Below are 23,199 nucleotides of genomic sequence, written 5' to 3' on the forward strand. Positions count from 1 at the left end.
CATTTTCTTGTATGTAATACACTGAATTAAAATTGCTTAAGAAATAACTAATCTTAATAAGTGTTATATATGGAATAAGTAAAATACTCAGACTTCATTGGTGGAAGTGTAAAATGCCACAATCATTTTAGAAAACCATTTGGCTTTTGGTTTTTGGTTTGGGGATTATTGAGTTTTCTCTTATAAAATTAAACACAAACATATTCTCTGACCTAGCATGACCACTGCCAGATATTTACCTACAAAAGTTGAAAATAGATATCCTCAAAAACACTTGCTTCAAATTAGAAACAACTTAAAAGTTAATCAACAGATAAATAAATAAACAAAAATTGATATATTTATTCAATGGAATACTATTAGGCAATAAAAATGCACCAGCAGCAAATACACAAATAATCATAAATTAACCTCACAAGCATTATGTAGAGTATAAGAAGCCCCAGGAAAAAATGCTTCCTGTCTAAGCCATCTCCTTCCTGAAGGTAAGCATCTACTTGGGGCAAAATGTCCTAATTTTTCCCAATTCACAACAGAGTTGTCCTTAGGGGGTCACTAAGGACTTAATTGTGTACCAAAAAAATTCATATGTGGAAGCCCTCGGCACTTCAGAATGCAACTGTATTTTGAGATGGGGCCTGTAAAGATGTGAGTAAGCTGAAATGAGGCTGTTAGGGTGGGTCCACATCCAGTATGAACGGTGTCCTCATAAGAGGAAGTTTGGGCACATAGAGAGACACCAGGCAAGCACATGTACATAGGAAAGACCATGTGAAGACACAGCGAGAAGGTGGCCATTGGTAAGCCAAGGAGAGAGGTCTCAGAAGGAACCTACAGACATCTTGATCTTGGACTTTTAGCTCCAGTACTGTGAGAAATAAATGTCTGTTGTTTAAGCCACCCAGTTGGAGGTATTTGTCATCACAGCCCTAGCAGACCAATGCAGCAATCATTGTGAGTTTGTAGAGGCATCATGCTTACCTCTCCCACCTCACCTGCTAGGTGGAATCGTGTTATCATGCACATAGTAGACAGCACACATGGTCTGGGACAGCATGGGCAGCAGGTGGGCACTGGAGCCTTGTTATCCCGTACCTTCTTGTCTTTAGCCTCCAGGCCCCTGAGCATCTCATCTATTGGTCCCAATACTTTTTCTGTCTCTCCTCCCCTCACGCCCCCCTAGTCATGAAAAAACTGGGTGTTTAAGTCATGCCTACACTATTTGTCTTAGACGAGGCTGGCTCCCTGGATGGCGTTGGAGCCCTAGTTCCAGCATCAGTATCAGGCACTAGACTTCCTCAGCCTCCCACCTGCCTGGCAGTGGACTCGCCATTCTGCTTAGATCATCTCTATCCAACAATGCTGAAGTTGCTGCTGAAGAGGAGGAGGCAGAGGGGAAAAGGCTAGATGGGATCTTGACTGTCCCTCTTCACAAGCAGTGTGCCCTCTTCTTCAAAAGCCAGATCTATGCCAAGCCTTTGTTCCCATCTGCAGCCACGTGTTTACTAACCAGAAAAAGAGAAATGTAGTGTGATAATCACATCTTTGCCTGATGCTTGGAAAATAAGGACAAGTTTGCCCTGTGCCACTGGGTGGACGGATTAGAGGATTCTGAGTTCCTGTCCTGTGAGCTAAACTCCCCACAAAGGACAATTTTACCAAAAAAGAGTAGAAAGCAGTAATGAGAGAGGAGAGCTACGGTTGCCTCTGATTTCTCTTGATCTGAATTGCTTTTCAGGACCTCACACTGAGATTGTTCTTTTGTTTTTTGAGCCTTTGGTTTGAATGAAGCTCTTTTTTGCATCTCACAAGGGACCAGAGAGAAAGAATGAAGCAAGTGTCAATGGCAGGGTTGATAATCCTATAACCATTGACTTGAAGAGCTGACCAACAAGGCCTAAATCTGGCTAATCTGCTGTGTCAATGCATAATATTAGCAGCTCTTAATTGATGGATTATTGACAGAGCGAGCAAGGGTGAATGCTGATAGTCTACAGAGTGAGGGCCTAGTTAGGGAAAATTAATCTGCAAATGACAGACAGGGTAGAGTGTAATAGTTTCTCAAAAACCCTTATCTGGCAGTGGCCAGGCCAGGAAAACTAGTCTCAGAATGGTCCCTAACCCTGGGTTCCTCCTGCTCAATTGGTCTGGTCCTTTCAAGGCTGAGTGCCTTCATACCCCACCCAGATCCATCCTCAGGCCTCCAACCCAGGCTCTGTTCTCATGCCTACAGCCTATACAGTGAGTCTCAATCTTTATCTTAAATTCTACTATAATTGGGAGGAGTGGCAGGGGGAGAGGAGAGGATGGTGGAGGGGAAATATAACCACTGGTGTTATAATTACTGTTTTGTTTTGTTTTTAATGAGGCTCAGGAACTGCTCCCCCACTCAGGGCCAGGAGCAGGTGAATACACGGGGATTTGCCTGTTGGCCTGCACCTTTAGTGGATTCCTTCTGGGTGAGCCTGGCCTCACTGCAGTGGGAACTAGGCAAAGCCAGGAAGAGGGAAGGCTGACTCAGAAAGAAGAGACCCATCACAGAACCCACTTAGGGGCAGATAAAGGGCAATATGCCTTAGAGTCACTTCGAGGGGGCTGATGGGATAACATGGCACATTTAGAGTGGTCACGTGGTCTGAGGGAGAGTAAATCCTGTGCAATGCATTTTTTAAAAGACCCATAGCCCAGCCTTTAACTCTGCTTGGATTTCTTTTTTGTTGTTTAAATATTCAGGTCTTCTTCTTCCTCCATTCCTAAACTGCATGGGGCAGAGATCTGACCTTTCTTCTCTGTCCCTCAGAGTCAAGTTCAGCAAGGATGTGTGGCCATGGGAGCTGGTATTCTACTAGGTCCAGGAGTCAGTGGAGCAGATCCTTTATCCTCCAGCTCCATGGATCATCACACATAGATGGAGTAAAACATAAAGAGTCTTCAAAGCTGTGTCTCCCTCCATGCTGAGATGCAGGGGGACAAGAAAGCAGAAGGGCCAGACAGGGGAAGGGAATTAGGGTTAGAGTTGCTCCCACAGCAGGCAGAGCAGGCCTGGTGCCAACAGTGGGTCAGAGGAGACAGCATCACCCTGAGAGCTGCAGTTCCCAGACCCGTCCTTTCGCAGCCAGTGAGGAAGGGCCACACAACACCAGTGTCCCGCACAACAGCAGCACAGGCCAGGTAAGCCATTCTCCCTGGGCTGTCCCACTGGGTCTTTTTTCTAATATTTTTAAAATTCATTTCAGGGGGAGAGAGAGAGAGAGAGAGAGAGAGAGAGAGAGAGAGAGAGATCAATGACGATAGAGAATCATTGATCGGCTGCCTTCTGCATGCCCCACATTGGGGACCAAGCCAACAGCCCTAGTCATGTGTCCTAACTGGGAATTGAACCTCCTGGTTCATGGGTTAATACTCAACCATTGAGCCACACTGGCTGGGCAAGGTCTTTTTTCTTATAGTCAGCAGGTCTTGGGTTTTTGTGAGTTGGGTGGAGGGGGACTCCAGCTAACTGCACCAAGGATGACTACAATAAAGAGGGTCTCAATCCCTAAATAAGAATGTGCCCTCCCGAGGTACATCACAGTGGTCAAGCATTCAGAGGTGGGGGCAGCCCAATAAATCAGCAGCATTAACCCTTTGAAAGTATGTAGCTAATATCAACTTCCATTTTAAACAACTTTGGCACCAAAGTCCATCTACTGTATGGCCCAGCTCTGCATCAGCCAGCTTTGTAGTGAGGGACCGAGATGTTTAACTCCTCTGAGAGGACAGTGGTGCCAAGGAATCTTGTTAGAAAGTGGTTCTTACTTGGAATGATCCACTATATGTTCCTGGAGGCGCCTTAGCTTTCCAGGAGAGCTTTGCTGAGTGATGTCACTCTCGTCAGATTGCCAGTGAAGAACCAACGTGTCTGGCCTTGTTCTTATGGCAACTAGAGGCATCAGCCCTAATTTTCTAGTTTAGGGTAAACTTACTCTGAGAGATGAAGGTCGAGAACTAGCTGTTAAGTAATTTAGGGGAAGACATTTCAACTCACTAGAATCCAGTTTCCTCTACAGTAAATAAAGAATTAGAATATATTCACAGGATTGTCAGTAGGACAGTGTATCAATAGTTAAAAAGTATTAGCTGAAGTGTTTTACAAATAGAAAGGGAATTTCTCACTATGCAACCTTGGAACTCTAACAAATACATTCTGGAAAAGGGAAGGACAATAGAGGGTCCATAACGCAGGTGCCATTTCTGATATGTTCCTTGCAGGATCCTAAATGGCACAGAAGAGGTGCCCAGGAAAATGTTTGTTGAATGAATGAATGAGTGAGTGAATTCAGCAGGAGCAGAAACTGACCTATGGTATGTGGACCACCTTCCTGTTTGCTGCCTTTGGTGCCAAATATTTCGCTTTTCTTTTTCCTTAGCCCTTCAGCCACATTCAGTCCCTGCAGATGTATCTGCTTCCAGAATCTTTCTGGAAATTTCCATTCAAACAAATGGTTTCTTTAAACACCACCTTTTCCTGAAGCTTCCAAAAGACAGGAAACACACTTAGAAGGTTGGTCTTCAGCAGGAACCAGTACAACACTCTTCCAGGAACCTTGACAGAGCTTGATAGCCTGTCCCTGCCTGAACCATGTGCTCACCAGTGCCAGCGTTGGCCTCCCTCCCTGTCTGCTGTACCAACCCCAAAGGACCCCATCTCAGCATCACTGCTCACATCCTAAAAACAAGCCAAACTTCAGAGGAAGAGGGTCTAGCGAGGCCACTGCCACATTCAGCTGCACCTGCTCCCTGCCACTCTCAGCTCAGAGCTGCACCTGAGGACTCAAGTCCCAGCCCCTCCAGCAAACCAGCGGATGCCTGGCCTCCAGTCCCGCTCTGCCTGCCTAGAAAGCTGGGACATTGAGAGGAGGACACATTCTTACTCAGGACTGAAAAACTCTCCAATCAGTTATCAAGTTGCCAGGCTATGGCACTTAGGAGGCAAAAGTTCAGCAAAGAACAACTTCTAATAGAAAACCAACACTTCCCAGAAACTAAGTGGAAGTTCTAGGATGGAGGTATACTCAGCATGGGACCCAAACTGAGAGTTTAAGGAATTAGAAATATTGTGCTTAGAAGGGGGTGGAGGATGAGGGACGGGGATCAAGGGAGAGAGAGGGGCTGAGTTCAGTTACTTGGAAGAGCATGACCTGGTTGAGAAATGCTTCCCCAAAGCAAGAGTCAGTCAGTCAAACCCAGTTCCAGGAGGTCATGGAAATAGCTGTAATGCAAAAGTTAGGATTTGTGGTTCTGACCTATCTATAATCAATTAACCACCCAACCTTGGGCAAGTCATTTCATTTCTCATGTGCAAAATTAAGGGGGGAAATCAGGTGTCTTTGGTGGTCCCTTAAACTTCTATTATTTATGCTGGAGTCAATCAAATAATGATATTGATTATTACATGGTGGGAAAGAAGGAAACGACTATCTACTAGAATCTACCATTTGCTAAGCACTGTGCTGGGTTTTCACAACATTGCCTTACCTGATTCTGTAAGAACTCTAATAGGTCAGTACTATTAACAAATGAGGTAACCAAGTCTCAAATAAGCCAAGCAATTTGTCTAAGACAACAAGATGGAAGGTGGCAGGACAAAGATTGAGACTCTGTTTCCAAAACCTCCTGCTCCTTCTCCTCCTTGGTACCATGCTCTCTTACAAGACACACAAAGAATGCCAGTGTCACTTCTGTAGACATACCATGCCATTCCCCAGTGGAAAGCACTGAGCAAGACACAGGAGTGCCAACAGTTCTATCCTGACAGCCTTCAGCTTGGTGACAGGTAGGGTGGAAAATGACATCTATTGAAAGTGGCTGCTGGGAAAAGAGTGAGAAGTCACTCTGACATTTTCCATATCCCAATTTTCATTCTTAAAGGGACCATCATAAGCCAGAGGGATCCAGGGCCTTCTCATTTCATCATTAGAATATTTGTGGCAATATTGTAATCCTCACTTCGCATCATCTCTTTTCTCTCATCCCTCTAAACTCAGTGTGTCTGGAGCTGGCATGTGGAGAGAGAATGAGAACCTTCCCATGTCACCATATTGAAGCTCAATGCAAAAATATAAACCTCCAACCATTTGTCTTCTATCTCCAATTCCAAGCCATTGTTCAGCACTCCTCCACTGTCTAATTTCAAATTGAGTTCACACTTAGCTAACTCTTCATTGTTAGGAGTGTTTCTGCTGCGCGATTTCAGCCTCCACACAAGAGCAGTTCTAATTTGGAGCTCAGAGAGAGGGTGGGAGTGGGATTGCAGGGTTTAGTGCTGCATGGTGGCTGAGTGGTTACAGATGTGAGCACCTCCAGGCAAGCAACAGAGCTAGCATGTGAAGGCCTCAAAGCCCTGGCATTTCAAAGGAGTAAAATCAAACAAAATTGGGGCATATCATTTCTTTTTGATGCTACTTTTTGGTGTCAGTGCCATTACCTACTACACAATATGGTAGTTCTAATGAATGTATTCAATCTAATCTTCATAATCATGACATCTCTAAGGTAGAAAATTAATTGGATGAAGTTAAATATTCCCTTTTCATGTCAACAAAATTGGTTTTTCTAGGGATTAAAGGATTAACTTGGTGTTAAGTCCCTAAAGAGGTTAAAATAGTACTTTATTATTCATTACAAAACACAAAGATTGGGCTGTTATTTTTTTTTTCTTATGTCACTGCCACTCATTTCATTAAAATGGAGCACCACGGAGAGCTGTTAATCACAATTTCAGAAGCTTTTAATGCTCTGCAAAATGCATGTCTTCTCTGTTTACAAACTCTTTCTGGGTAAAATAGCCTGAAATCTATCGAATCAAAGCCTTTTACAGCCTCTCCTCAGAGCCAGATGACCGGTGGGCAGGCTCGGGCTTTCAGGAAAGCCATTGGAGCTGTAAAATGTGGCATTTCATATTGATATTCTCTCAGCTTCTGACCAAAAGAGCATGATTTCCAGTCAACGGCTGAGAAGATATTTGCAGTTTGGGTCAAAGGATGGAGAAAGCTGGGCTCTGACCTATCACCACAGGGCCAGCTACTTTCAAATTAGGATTTACACACTTTTCCTACCCCATTTCAAAAATGAGGGAGCTCAGCTCCATTTCCTTCATAGTTTGTAAAATTTTGAGTTGGAGAAATCCCTAAATCTGATGTCAATCTTTCGCATCTGAGGAAACCAAGGCACAGAGCTTTGAAAGGACTTGCTCGAGGTCACTCAGCCAGAAGTGGTAAGGCAGCACTGGACTCCCTGTTCCTGACCCTGAGCCTTTTTCCTCCCCTTTTAAGCACGTTCCCAGCTTCTACATTCTTCTCCAGGCCGGCTTGGTGAGTGACTGAGGGCCCGTACTTTAAAGACAAATGCTGGAAGTTGGGACTCAGATTGAAACCAGAGCACATGGCCAAGGTCACTTACTGAGCCACATGGTGACCGTCCATGACCTCAGCCTCCTGAGGTTCAGGTCCTGAGCTAACTGAACACATTATTCATCAGGCCCAGCAAGCTTGGCCCCACCTTCATTCAGATCCATCCTGGGTGGCTCCTGGTCTTCTAGAGGGGGACAGAAAGGCAAAGCAATGAATCCAAATAGCATCAGGACTGTCCTATACAGCTCCGTGCTAGGGGAAGAATAGTGAGCCATTCACCAAGTAGGGAGTGTTGAGGTAGTAATGTCAAGTACCTATAATGAAGCAGAGTGAGACAAGATAAAGAGACACGAGAGGCTGTATACAAAAATATCATCAGAGTCCAAAGAAGGGGGTCTCTTCAAGTTGGAGAATGCAGAAATGACCCATGGGTGAAGAAATGGTACTTGAGTGAGCCTTGGAGGAAGTACACTTCAGGGGATATAGATAAGACAGGACACACAGCCTAAAAGAAAAGTTACATGAAGAGGAAAGCAGAGAATACTGTTGGGCGGCAGTAAATGATGAGTTTCTTCAAAACAAACTGATACATTTTCCTCAAAATCAGGAAGCCCTCCCTGATTGGTCAAGCCTGGTTACATACCCCCTCCTAGGGACTTCCCCGGCACCTTAGACATGCTCCCACCTTTTCACTTAGCCAGACCCCGTGTCACATATCTGCCACAGTGCAGTGAGGTGGCAGAGGAGGTGCAGGGCTGTGTGTGGTGGGGTGAGGACAAAAAAAGTTGCGACAAAAGGAAGGGAACCTTTCCCACCCATATCTCTGTTCCTTGATTTGCTAGGATGGGGAGGGCAAGCTTTCTAAATTTTATTTCTTGGATGGATGGTCCATAAAATTCCTACTGCCTGTAATGTGCTTTTAGTTTTTTAGATGCAATAACCATAAGAAGAGGAAAGAAGTGTTTCTTCTGGATCTTCACTGGAGAAAACAGACACACAGACATAAGAGGACTGACCCAGAAAGACAGACATAGGAAGTCAAATTCATGACTAAAATATTGTAAACTCGTTGTCAGCTTTTGATGTTGTTCCTCATACACACACACCCCACACTTACACATACACATGTGCACATGCACACATTTGCTCACACATACCCAAACTCTCCTTTTTTAATCAACATCCAATTATTGTGTTACAATAGGTAACATTTTCAATTAGATACTGTCTTTTGCCATCTTTTTAAAATGCTGCATATTTCACATTTGCCTCCAGTAGAACAAACTTCTAAAAAGCTGCAGAAGGAGCTGGGATCAGTGGGTGGGACCGCAGAGAGCTGAAGGCTCAGATGGTTGCGAGGACCCATGGCTGCTCCTGCAAGTTCCTTCACGTTGTTCACTATGTGCTGTCCATGAGATGCCCAGTCTTACGAAGCACATAGGGGCTTCAGGGGGTTCTCAACCTAATGTCATAGAGACTTGGCTCTTGCCCTCAAAAACGACATAAATTGGATTGAGAAGTCAACACACATGTGTGTGCACATGCATACCACATACCACCCATACACAACAGATACCACAAACACTCATACTCTATACACATCACATATCTCACACACACACACACACACACACACACACACACACACACACACCATACACCTATCCCCCTTCCCCCACACACAGCCTGCCCCAAACATCTCACCACAAAACAGCAGCAATACCAAGGCAAAAATATTACTACAGAAGTCTGTAATTTGTCATTACAGAATTATGAGAATCAGTGGAGAGCAGGAAAGAACAGCAGCTAAAAGAGAAATCTGCATGTCAGAATCATGGCTTTTCATTGTACTGGCTTTGGGCAAATTGCTCAAACCACTCTGACTCTCAGTTTCTTCATATACAAAATGGAGATAATAATAATACTAAATAATAATAAAACTCAGTGGGTTTTTCTGCAAATTGAAAAATAATTCTATGGCATCCTATCTAATAAAGAGGGAATATGCTAATTGACCATCATGCCCTCACAAAGATGGCAGTGCCCACAGCCAATAAGGAGGGAATATGCTGACTGCCACACTCTCAAAGATGGTAGCACCCAGAGCCACAGGATGGCAGTGACCTGTCCCCTCAGCCCCACCAGGGTGGCAGGTGTGCGGCATGGCCAGGCCTGCCCCCAGCTGATTCTGGCTGCTTCACATACCTGCCTATCTCTGAAGTCCCCCATTCCCCTCAGCCCCCCAGCCACCCAGGGCTGGCCCAAGGCACAGGCAAGTCTCGGATGGTGGCTGCCCAGCCTCCCAGGGCCGTCTGAGGCTCAGGTAACCAGGGCCAGCCCTAGATGTAGGCAAGCCTCGGATGGTAGCTGCCCAGCTGCCCATGGCCACCCAAGGCTCAGGTAACCAGGGCTCAGGTAACCAGCAGTGGCAGCAGCAGAAGTGTGGTGGGGGCATCACCTTTCCCTGATTGCCGGGTCACCTCCTGCTTCTGAGGGCTCCCAGACTGTGAGAGGGGGCAGGCTGGGCTGAGGGCCCCCACTCCAGTGCATGAATTTTCATGCACCGGGCCTCTAGTAATATATACATATATTGATGTGTATGTAATATATACATATATATATATTTATATATATGTGTGTGTGTAATATATACACTACTATGTAGTATAAATATAGTATGTGATCTACTGTATATTATTACACATTACTATATGTCATAGTATATTATATTGTTACACTAATTATTGTTATGATATATTATGTTGTTATGCTTAAAATTTTAGTGTTGAGTATTAAAGCAAATATCTTGTGTGCTGAAATGAAGGAGAGCTGAATAGAGCTGAGCGAAGGGGGATTTCTCTGAAGGGCAGCAACAGGGATGGACAGGGTCGCTGGGGCAGAGGATAGGGAGCAGGCCACCTGGTGAAAAGACAGGGGCTCCGATGACTTGTCTGGTAGGTGCCTAATGTGAGAGCCGGACAAACTGTGTCTAGACAGGCCTCCGATGAAGGCTGGAGGCAGACAGGTGTGGTCCCATGAAGCCTGGGAGCAGGAAAGGTGGGCAAATGCTTGTTTCATTCAGAGTGGACATCCATGGTGAGCTTCACATAAGTGCCCAGTAGTTTCTCTGGAGACCAAAGCAGATTAATTTCTCAGGTGGAATTTTTCAAATCAATAATTATTATGTTACCAATACCATCAATTTGCATTTCCATGTAGTTCTTTTTACTTCCTTGATGTACTTTCACACCATGGCCCTCCTTTTCCCCTCACCTCCATCCAGGAAAGCTGCATTCTCATTTCTTTTCCTGCTATTTCAAGATGAAAAAGGTTTGCCAGCAAAGGATTTGTCCAAAGTCACACACCCGTTCTGAGGCACACTGCTGTGCCCTCATACTTAGGTGGTCTGCTCGCAGAGTTGCGATATTCTGTACAGTATCCAGCCTCTCCTTAGACCCTCTGAATAACACAGAAGGTCCAGGTCCGTCTCCTTGGTTCCATTTGTTTCTTCCATGTCCCTTCTCCTCCCAGTTTCCCTCCTTGACACACACTCAGACACATCTAAAAGCTTCCTCCAGCAGGTGCTCAGTGAATCCTCATGGTATGATGGGCCCAGAGGCCTTCATGTAGGGAGCACTCATTTTTTCTGTCACAATCCCTGCTGGCTCTCAGAGCTGACCTTACATCTCCTAGTGGTTCTCTGAGTGTGAGATGGGTCTGGGGATCAGGGCAGCTAATACTCTGACACACTGGACATGTGGAGCTACCAGCCAAAATGAGGTCCAACTGGTGAATGGCTGTGTCCTGGACGAGCACCACTGCAAACAAGCTGCTGATCATGGAGAAAAGTGCCAGCTGCAGACACTGTAGCTTGAGGCAACATCCTCCAAGGGGCTCCCAAGTTGTTCTATAGGTTACAAAAGGGTGTGGTTGTCTGGATTCTTTACAAGCTGAGGGACCTGCTGGGCACAGTGTTTCAGGTCCCGGCTTTGGCTCTGGGAAGACTGCAGGCTGACCGAGAGTGCACCTCTCTTACCCTGGGTCAGAGCAAGCTCTGAGTTAACAACAAGATATTTTAGAGATGAGGAGATCTTTCTGGGATGGAAATTAAATAAATCCTGAACCAAAGGCTCTCTGATAAATAAATGTGAAAGAAAGAGCCTAGCAGCCAGCAACCTAGCCTTTCTTCTCAGTGTTCTGGGCTTAATCCCTGCTCTAAGTCTGAACATGAGAGTGTAATGTGGCTGGACCTTGTCACCCTAGTTTACCACGGAAGAGCCTTGCCGCAATAAGATGTAACGGTGTGCGCTTAGCCTTTGCAGAGGGTCCGTAGGAGGAACGTTTGAGGAAGGTTCCTCTGCCTTTGCAGAGAGGCAGCAGAAGATGCTGCCCACCGTGCTGTCCTCTTGAAGTCCTAACACCATGAATCCTCCTACACAGACTAGGAAAGTCTCTCTCCCCACTCTATTCTTTCTCTCTTCAGATAGCATCGACTAGATTACCCACTGTGCCTCTGGTTTGTTCTTGGATTCCATTTCCTTCTTTCTTTATTAATTTGAGAGAGAGAGAGAGAGAGAGAGAGAGAGAGAGAGAGAGAGAGAGAGAGAGAGAGAGAGAGAATTTTGTTGTTCCACTTATTCATGCATTCATTGGTTGACTTTTGTATTCGCCCTCATAGGGTATCGAACCTACAACCTTTGATATATTGGGAGAATCAGGGATCTTTGTCTTAGTTCCCATTAAAGCTGGTGCTGATGTAACACTCAGCTGCAATAGTTGCTTCAGTTCCTGTTGCTGCCAATCTGTTCCTCTACTTCCTTTTTGTCCCCCTTTATCTTTGTATCCCCTTTTATGGTTTAGTTGTCATTTTGTGTATGGCTAATTTTGTAGGCTACTCAAAACCTGCCCTCCTCCACTTAAAAAAGGAAAAAATAACAGATGATTGTTAGATAGAGCTAGGTGAATGACAGGTAGAACAAGCTAGCATTGGATGAATGGGTGGAGGAGATGGGTGGATGGATAGATTGACCTGTATTTCATCATTTCATCCACACAATTAGCCCAAAATGGAATTAGGAGTCCAGAGTCAACCCCATTATTGCCACAAGGTTTCCATTCCATCCAATTTAACAAAAATATGTTGAACATCTATAACTTGAACCAGATTTTTTCATATTTTATCTATGTTTATGTCCAGCACAAGGCTACCATATAGCAGGTGCTCCCAACTGTTGGAGGCAAGCTGAATTTAATTAAACCAAAAACTTACTCTACCAGGTGCTACATACAATGCCCAGAGCCCACCACATCCTTGGGGAGATATAAATCACAAACCTGAATAGATCACAATGGCCATATAATCAATACACCTCTCCTAGACCACTCAGGCTCATCACGCCTCACACCTTGCTCATTCCTACTGCAGGCCTTTCTCATGCAATTTAACCATCCACAATGCCCTCCCCTCCCCCATCCATTTAACCAGCTCCTACCAGCCTTGGAGACTTAAATCAGGTCTCTCCACTATAAAACTTGTTTCCAATACCAGCCAGCTCACATTGATTTCCCTTTCCTTGCAAACAAGGCTTCTTAGGTATCTCCAAGTGCCCAGGACTCACCCCCCAAATGTCCCACGGGTACTTCAATTTCAGTCTGTCCAAAGTGGAACCCCTCTCCCACCGCCATGTGACCTGAGCTGCTGAGAGTGTGCAGGTCCAGGGGAGCAGCTACCTGAGATCAGACCCTGTTGCCCGCTGTGTCCACAGTGATCACTGCTCAGGTTCAGTCAGAGAAGCAGACCACTGGGAGATGTATATGCATGAATGATATGCATGTGTGTATATGTTCACACACATATATGCATATACCTACATATCCATATATGTTTGCCTGTATATATATATATTTTTAAATGATTATGTGGGGGGGGATTTTTTATATATTTTATTGATTTTTTACAGAAAGGAAGAGAGAGGGATAGAGAGTTGGAAGCATTGATGAGAGAGAATCATCGATCAACTGCCTCTTGCACACCCCCTACTGGGGATGTGCCCGCAACCAAGGTACATGGCCTTGACCGGAATCAAACCTGGAACCTTTCAGTCTGCAGACCGATGCTCAATCCACTGAGCCAAACCAGTTTCGGCTGCCTGTATATTTTTATAGAGGAATTTTTTCAGGGATTTGACCTTACACAGACAAGTGGAAGAGCTGGTCTCTCTCAGATGTCTTTGCACCTGATGCTGGAGCTTGAAGCCTACAGGGCAGGCAGTTGGGCAGGGAAGATGGAGAATAAAAACCAGCTAGACCCACAGATATAAGCTCCAGTGCCCAGGATGGACTAAACTCTTTGACATTGTATGCAAAACCCACATCTGTTCTACTTTTTCCTCCAAGCCTAGGGTGTGGGTGTCCTGCAGAAGCCAGAGATTTTGTCACAGACTTAAATACACACCTAGCCCAAGAGTCAGGACACCTGAAGGAGGATTCAGGGGAAAGTGAAGTGGTTACAAGCCTAGCAACCTCCCCACACCAATGTGATGAACCAGCAGGTCAGCAACAAATGTGTGAGCAACAGAAGGATGGCAGCTTCCTGCCAGCTTGTAAATTTCCCACAAGAATCTTTCTTGTGGCACATCCTTAGCCTAGAATACATAAAAAAGGGAATTCTAAGAAATGTTCTTACACTAGCCAAGTTGACACATTTCAACAGCCAAATATAATTTTCATGATCTTGAATAAGTGACTTCACTTTTGGAGTCTCCGTTTCCCCATTTGTAAAATGGCAATAATATACAAGAGCATTCTCCTGAGAATTAAATATTATACTTATTGAGTTCTTAGCATAGCGCCTGGCACAGAGTTAGTGCTCAATATGTGTTATCTGTTATGATGAACTAGCCTCTCCTCCTATTCTCCTAGCTTAATCGGTGGCCTCAATATCCACCCCTTTACCTAAGCAAGGGCTTGAATCATAGTGATGGACAAATTGGCTGAGATGTCATAAAGATATCATGCCTTTGCCAGGAAGTTTCTGGAAAGACAGGTCTATTTCCAGGGGGCCTGAGTAGTCCTCAGTGTGCCGGGTTCTTTTAAGCTGCATATTCACCTGCCTTTCCATCCATGGCCCACACCACCTACCCCACCTGTCCTCATCCTGAGCCTCTGACAGCAGCATCTCTACCTGCTCCCCAGCTCTCTGGACCACAGGCTTAGGTAGGAGCCTCTATGAGCGCTGGAGGCTGGGCTTCTTTTCAGAGTGCATGGGGCTGGTACTGGTTGGAACAGGCAGTCCAGGAAGCCTCTCCTGCAGCAGACAGGTTGCACCTGGCCATAGCCAGGAGCACAAAACCCTGGGCCTTGTCTTTCCATTGGGAAAGACAGCTCTTCAGTGCCCAAAAAGAAGCCCAAGTCACAGTAAAGCCCTACAGCTATGTATGGCACAGAGCTCTGGCCTCTCCACAGGGTTCCTGGCCACCCAGGAAGTCTCAGGTTCTGAGAGTGAGGCACAGGTTTGCAGGAGGCCAAGTTCCTCTAACTCAGGCCATATTCAAAACAAAAATCCAGAGTATTATATTTTCTCCACCTCCTACAGAAACAAGAGGCTTTATTTTTGGTCAACAGTGTTTATTTAAAACTGGAGCCTTTATTTGTTCATAGTTTCCTGCTGGAACACTTAATAAAAACTCCAGGAGCAATAAATAAATGAATAAATAAATAAATAAATAAATAAATAAATAAATAAATAAATAACTTAGGATAGGAGTCAGCCTTGATATCTCTCTCTCTCTCTCTCTCTCTCTCTCTCTCTCTCTCTCTCTCTCTCTCTCTCCTTCCCTCCCTTCCCCCCACCACCCCCCCCGGACTTTTAAAATCCAATCAATTACAAGGTCCTGCCACTAATCCTCTATTGGAGTCCATCTCCCTCCTTCTGTCCTGAATATCACTGTGTTGGTTTAGAAGCCACAAAATCTTCCCAACTCCCCCCACCTCCCACTCCAGAAAAAGGAAAGGACTGAACGGGAAAAGAACAGATAACACTTAACACATCACTCCCCAGTTCCCCAGTTTATAACTGGCTCCTCTGGTGCTTCCAAGACCACAGTCCTTAATATATCCCTAGGGGCTCTTCATGACCTAGACCCTGCCCTTGACCAGCCTCAATGCACAGATATAGATGAATCATGACTCTTAGTTCATGTCACAATTTCAGTATTGTTTTTATTTATGTATTTTAATAGTAACTTGTATAAGAACTGACAGTGACAATATTGCCAATATGCTCTTTGTCCTCACATCCCCAACCACAGGTGACCACCCATAAAGCCCCACTACCCCCAGCCCCTGAGTTTTGGCAAGAGAGAGTTTGGAACTGTAGATGACACACCCTCTTTCCGAATTGCTACCTCAAGCTACCCAGTGTGAAGAGAGGATAAAGAAGTCAAATCCAAATCCCTGATGCTTTTAGTCTTTGAATAAGTTAGCTCCACTCAGTTGAGCAATGTAGACAGTGGTGTCAGCCAACAGTCAGGTGACTAATTCTTCCCCCACGAGGCAGAGCAAGGCCAAGGTTATCACTCCAGTGCAGGGGTATTTTGACCATGGGGAGTGGTCTCTGGAAGAAACTCAACTGATGGACTTGGGGTAGATAAACCCTTTGACATTGTATGCAAGCTTATGTGTGAATGTACCCTTTTTATGGGAGGAGAGGTCCAAATTTTTGGACCAGATTCTCAAAAGAATTCATGACCCAAAAATATTTTAGAGCCACCCTACATGGACACAGAAGAAACTGGAGAAGCAGTTGTACCCTGACATGTCCATGAGTGAGGAGTAGAGGATGAAAGGCCAGAGAGCCCAACTCTAACTCTCAACCTTGCAGAAAGTAGGATAGTAGTGTGACTGACAGCCAGGGCCTTCTGAGTCACCCACAGATGTGCACAACTCTATGAAAGCACCATCGGCTATATGGCCATCTCCACATCCCTTCAGCTGGACACTGATCAGTGAACCACCTGCTCACTGTCCACAGCAGCCCTGGAAGCTGCAGTTCCACTTCCAACCTAACCAAAGAGAATGGCTCTCCTCTTTCAGGAGGATACTGCCAGTGTCTTCCATCTCACATACTTCTGTCTCCGATCCTCTGGATTCCTAATTGCGCTCTGTCATACAACACCTCTTGTACTTTTTGTGGCAGAGAGCTCTTCCACTGTATTTCATTATTTGTACCTAAATGTCTTTGGAGAAGAATGTATGTACATTTTTTTGTCCCTTGCCTTAAGGTGCCTAGCATGCCAGAAGCGATGAGTACACGTTTGCTGAGTGATTTTGTCACTCTCTGGCTAGAGTTCCCATGCCTTCATTCAGCCACAGCCCATTGGTAAGCATGCAGGACACACCCAGTGGACCATGCTGCCATGTTTTTCTATCAGCATTTTGTACAACTGGACAAAATCTGGTCAGTTCTCCTCTCCGTTCCAATCCCCCATGCTTCTCTCATTCACAACACAATCACACCTTCAGTGGAAAGAATAGAGCTGAATAGGTAAGAAAAGGTGTGTTTTGAATGAGGGGGTGAGAAGAGAGAGGTTCACTGAGGGAAGAGTGACTGGGAGAGACAGTTCTCAAAGGGGAAAAACAGGGAATGGTTCCTACTCTAAGCAATGGCTCCAGGGCACCCTCCACATGGCTCTCTCGGGACTTTGAATGCCCTCCATGCTGGACACTGGAATCCATGCTATTGATACAATTCAGTCCTTGTTGTCTTGGTTCATAGAGGTTAAAACACATGTTCCAGATTATGAGGTTAACAAGAAACAAGCCAGACTCAAGCCCTGGGTTTCCTAATTCCTGGCCCTGTTTCTTTTCTGCAGCAGCCACTGTAGAACATAATCTAAAACCTAAGCAAACATCACCACCTTCCATAGCCTAGGACCCACATCACCTGGGGAGAAGTGTGCCTTCTTTGTCTATGGCCCCAAATCTTGTTAGCACCACCATTATCTCAAATACTTTGGTGGCATTTTAGGTGTCAACCCAACATTCCAGGGAGATGAGCTGTGGTACCTGAGAGAATTCCCTCCTGGGTTAACGTGGGTTCCTGTGATGCCCAAAGGAAGTCCACCATAGTGATATCGTGAATACTTCTCTGGAGGCATAAGTGTAGGACATTTACAATTTGGCTTGTCAGGCGAGGACACAGTGAGTCACGAGCATGGTGTCTGCAGAGCTGAGTGGTGCCTACCCTGGGTGGTCCTGGGTGGAAATGAGCCCACAGGACTGCAGCAAGAGCTCTACATGGGCACCAGACCAGGTTCCTGGCAGAGTCAGGAAGGAGGAGCTGAGAAACTTGGACGACACATATCCCGGAGTCTCACCATGACTCATGAAAGGGGTTCAATAACATCAGCAGCTATTAAACTTGTTCTCTTAGTCCCAGGACACTTTCTGAAAGAAAACAATACCAAGAAGGATAAAATAATAATAATAATAATAATAATAATAATAATAATAATAAAGCAAATCTTAGCAGAGCTCCTCTGTTCCAAAGAAGCCCTCTGTGAGGGAGACCTGAAATTCTACCCTAATCAGCCAGATGAGCCTGAAGGCAGCTCCATGGGATAGACCCCTGGGACCCCACAAAACCCAGCTGGGAGAACCAGGGGAATCCTTTGCAATCCTTTGCTCCCAAAGTCTGATTGTAAAACCCTTATCAATTATTAAGTCCTGAATCTCACTTGTTTGTTATTAACCTGTTACCCACCCTCTTAATTCCAATGACAGCAATGAAGGCCCACATGTTCAGGATGTAATGAGGAACATCTGCACTTATTTCTTCCCTGGGGGATTTTAATCTAGAGATGTTTGTGTGCTCTATACTACAGAGTCTAAAGCATACCTGGTGGTGCTGCACAGCTACAGATAGCACAGGCCCCATCACTGTCCTCCCCAAATATGGCTTCATGTCACTGAGCATCCCAGTTGCCCTTCAGTGGGTATTTGTGGGATTCTCTGCACATCAGCCTTGAACAGGAGCATCTTGCACTCTTCTAGCACCTAGGGCCTCCTTCTCTGGCAGTAGTCATGCTCTTTGTTGTAGTTTCCATACTTGGCTCCCAAATGTCCCGGGTTATATTCCATACCTGTAGGTCTGCTGTCACTAATTTCTCTTACTACCTTCCAGGACATTAAGTATTTGTTTAAATTACAAATACACTAACATTATAGACTTGTAACCCCCCCACCCAAAAAAAAATTCATATGTTGAAATCCTATCATGGGAAGTGATGGAATTTGGAGGTGGGCCCTTTGGGAAGTAATTAGATTAAATGAGGCCATGAGGATGGAGTCCCCTCTCTGCTCTCTGCCCTGTGAAGAAGAGCAGTGTCTGCAACCCAGAAGAGGGCTCTCACCAGAACTCAACTGTGCTGCCACCCTGATCTTGGACTTCCAGCCTCCAGAATTGTGAGAAATATGTGTCTGTTGTGTATAAGCAGCCCCATCTATGGTACTTTGTTACAGTAACCCCAACTGACTAAGATAAGTATCAAAATAAATTTTGGCATTTCCACTGGCCATGAAAACAGATACTTAGAAGAGCCAGGTGGGTTCAAAAAACAAACAAACAAACAAAAAAACACACAGATGTCTGGACCCTGTCCCTGTACACTCAGTCAGTAGGCTGGGGTTAGGGTTGGAGGCTGATATCTATATTTTAACAAACTTTCCAGTTGATTATAATGCACACCAAGGCTTGTGAGTCACGAGTCCAGCTTATGCTTACCTCCTTCGTGGAACCTTTCTGAATTCCTCACCCTCTTGCTAAGCCCTAAAGTAGATCCTCCTCCTCCTCCCTGGTTCCAAAACATACTTAGCTTACCTCTATCTCAGGACAAATCACATTGTACTGCAATTATGTCTACCTAGCTTCCTCCTCCCACAGAAAAAACAGAAATTGCTCTGGAATAAAAATGAGTCACTCATCTCTTAGTATCCCTTTAAAGTGCTAAGTTCCTTCATGCAAAGAATTTGCAAGATAGAAATTAAGATCTAAACAGGTTTAAAGAATGGTGCAATTCAAGGAGCATACTGTCATACAAGTACCACATCCTATCTAATAAAAGAGAAACATGCAAATTGACCGTACCTCCACTATGCCAACAAAGCCACACTCACCAGCCAATCAGGAGCGAATATGCAAATTAACCCACCCAAGAAGGTGGTGGCCACAGAGCTGGAGCAAGCAGGAGGTTTAGGTTTCCCCTGGCAATGGAGGAAGCCAAGCTTCACTCTGCCCTGGCCTGCCCTACCCTCCACTCAAGGCAACAAAGTTTCAATTATAGAAGATAAATAAATCCCAGATACCTGCTTCCAGCCTATGGGGGTTGCCAGGCTGCAAACCACCACAGGCCCCTTGCTCAGGCCACCCCATTCCCCAAGGGAATCCTCACCCTGACCCAGGACACTCTTCAGGGCAAACCAGCCAGCCTCCACCCATGCACCAAGCCTCTATTCTATCTAATGAAAGAGTAATATGCAAATTACTCCAAAACACAAGATGGCTGCCCCCATGTGGACACAAGATGGCCACCACAAGATGGCCAGCATGGGAGGGCAGTTGGGAGGGGCCAAGCCTACAAGGGAGGGCAGTTGTGGGTGATCAGGCCAGCAGGGACAGGCAGTTGGGAGTGACCAGTCCTGCAAGGGAGGGCAGTTGGGGGCGATCAAGCCTTAAGGGAAGAGCAGTTGGGGGAACCAGGTCTGCAGGGAAAAGCAGTTGGGGGGGACCAAGCCTGCAAGGCAAGCAGTTGGGGGGAACTGGGCCTGCAAGGGAGGGCAGTTGGGGGGGACCCAGGCCTGCAGGGAAGGGCAGTATCGGAGGGGGGGGGGGCAGACCAGCAGGGGAGAGCAGTTAGGTGCAATGAGGGCAGTTAGGGGTGGCTGGATCAGCAGGGAGGGCAGTTGGGGGGTATCAGGCCTGCAGGGGAGGTCATTTAGGGGCAATTAGGCTGGCAGGGGAGCAGTTAAGCATCAATCAGACTGGCAGGGGAATGGTTATGGGGTGATCAGGCTGGCAGGCAGAAGCTGTTAAAGGCAATCAGAAAGGTAGGCAGGCAAGCAGTTGGGAGCCAGCAGTCCCAGATTGGAGAGGGTGCAGGCTGGGCTGAGAGACTCACACCCCCATGCACAAATTTCATGCACCAGGTCTCTAGTATTGTAAATAATATGGATTAATTACCAATAAGAAATAACAAAAGTAATAGCTAACATTTATTGAGGTGCTCTGGGATCCACCCTCATAATATCATGGTGCATGGGGACTTCTAGGCTGAGAAGGGGGCATTTATTATATTCAGCAGTTTAGCCAAGATCAACTGTAGGTGCATGTTTCTTAATGATCATTAAAAGTTAGTTACTCAGGTATGTGTTCCACATGAATCCATTCATGACAACCCAGGGGTAAATGCAGTTTTTGTCAATCAAGTCGCTTGAAAACCACTGATATTTAAAAGAGCCCAAGAGAAAGCCTTAGTTAAGAAAAAGAATCATCTTGCAATACAAATTGTGACCTCCCATCTTTTTTTCCAGAGTGGGAAAAGGAACTGGCCCACCAAACCTAGTAAATTTACAAAACCTCTTTAGAATTCCAATCCTCTCCTCACTGTCATATTAAAACAGCCCCCCTGGGACACCGGGACACTGGGTTCTTTTGGTCCTTTATCTGAATCTTATTTGGCCAAACAGAACAGTCTTTAATTCCCCAGAGGACTCCCACAGGAAGCCAATGTAGGTGTGTTCTGAGCGTGCTATGATCAAAGAGAGAAACCAACTTTTGTGCCAGCAGCTCTTGATTATTCAGGGGCGGATGATCCAATTTGTGGATTAGCTGGGCCTCTTGGCTTTTCCTGATTTCACTGATCATTAGCCCATGGCCCCCTTGGGCCAAGAAGATAAAAGGAGTGCCAGGCAAAGCGGTCCAGTGGCTTCTTGGCCGATCCTGTAAAAGGGGGCAGGGCAGAGAGGCAGTCATATGTAATGGGGAAAATGAGGTTTAGGGATTATCTGGATTTCAATGTGCTGGTCTCTCCATAGCTCCCTGGCCCTCCACCTGAGTCTCTGCTGCTGCACAATGGACACTTTACCTCAGATGGAGTGGGGGCATTGAAACAGAGTCCAGTGGATTCCGAATGTGATATTTCCAGTGCCTGGGGGACAGGGTGTGAAGTTAAACTTCACAAGCATAAGCTGCTCAGAGCCTCAGGCTCCTCACCATTTCTGTGCTAGTGTGTCAGGGCTGGCATTGGGGCAGGGTGGCTTTGACACAGAATATCTCTGAACCGGGAGCAGCAATGCTTTTAACCTGAGAATATTTCAACCTTTTAGAAAGTACTTTCTAGGGTTCTGCAAGCTTCTAAAGAGAAGGAGGAGACAGAAGAGAGGATAATGAGGAAAGGAAAGAATGAGAAGGAGGCAATAAAGAAGAGGGAGCAAGATGGAAGGAAGGGAGAGAAGAAAGGAAGGAGGGAGGAAGGGAGGAAAGAAGGCAGGAAGGAAAAGGAGGGAGAGGGGAAGAGAGAAGAGTGGGGAAAACTTCAGTTCAATCCAAAGGGGTTTTGATTCCAAATGACAGTACATGAATAGGCCTTCTCAATGCCTGTATCCCACGCGGACTAACAGAAGCTATATCATAAATCTAGCCCCTCAGCAAAGTCAAGGCTTCAGGAAAGAGGACCAGAGGGACTTGGCAGAAGCAGAGAGGCAAGACCTGCCATTGCCCACTGTGTCTTTGGTGAGCTAACCTCAATCCTCAATTTCCTCATTAATAGTCAGAATAATACAAGTGGAAATTTCTTCAAATGCTGAAGAAATGAAACCCCCCATGTGCAGAAACCAGCCCAGTAGGGGCACATGGAAAGCCCCAGATGGGTGGATAGAGTTCCAGAAGGGGAAGGTGAGCCTAGGCTCCTACAGAGATGCCCATTTCTGCATTCCCTGCTTTCTGTTCCCCAAGCCTAAGTGTCTGGATGGCTCCACCACCCCTTGGTGTTTCACTGTTCATGGTGGTAAGGCATCCTGGACCCACTGGGCTCATTTATGGATTCTTCCAGACCCATGGTCTAGTGACAAGGAGCCTGGTCTGTGCATTTTGAGATTCAGGTCCTGGATGACACCAGCTCGTTCTGTGATATTGAAAATCATATACATTCTCTTAATCTCTGTTGCTTTTCTTAAAATGGAAGCAAGAATTCCTCTCTTACCCATGGGGAGTTGAACAGTGTGGGCTAAAGAGTAAAAAGTGCCATAAATGAAAGGATAATGCAGGCCTGGGAATCTAAAATGTTTTTAGTTAATCAACTTTCTGATTTTTAAAGTTATTAGCAAATATTTGATTCCTGAGGCTCTATGTCTAGGCATGAGTCAAAGAAAAAAAGTTCATGGAGCCAGAGGAGTAACCCCAGGAGTAACCCCCTTGCCCTCAAGATGAGATAGGCAGTACTCACAGACACTGGGTAACCAAGCACCAACAGCAAGCTCAGCTCAGAGCTGGAAGCCAGAGATACAAAGTCAGCACTCCCTACCCAGAGACAGAAGGATCAAGAGCTGCAGTCCTCACACCTCTGGTGTCAGGATCCCTCTACACACTTAAAAATTATAATGTGGATTATCGAATTATATTTATCATATCACAAATTAAAACAAAATTTTAAGATACAAGAACACACATTTCAACATCCATCAGAAGGATTCTATACTCATAGGCCACTGGGAAAATCCACTGTATACGCGTGTGTGAAAAAGAATGAAGAAA

Source organism: Pipistrellus hanaki (genome assembly GCF_964339955.1).
Source record: "Pipistrellus hanaki genome assembly, chromosome: 8".
Lineage (NCBI taxonomy): Eukaryota > Metazoa > Chordata > Mammalia > Chiroptera > Vespertilionidae > Pipistrellus > Pipistrellus hanaki.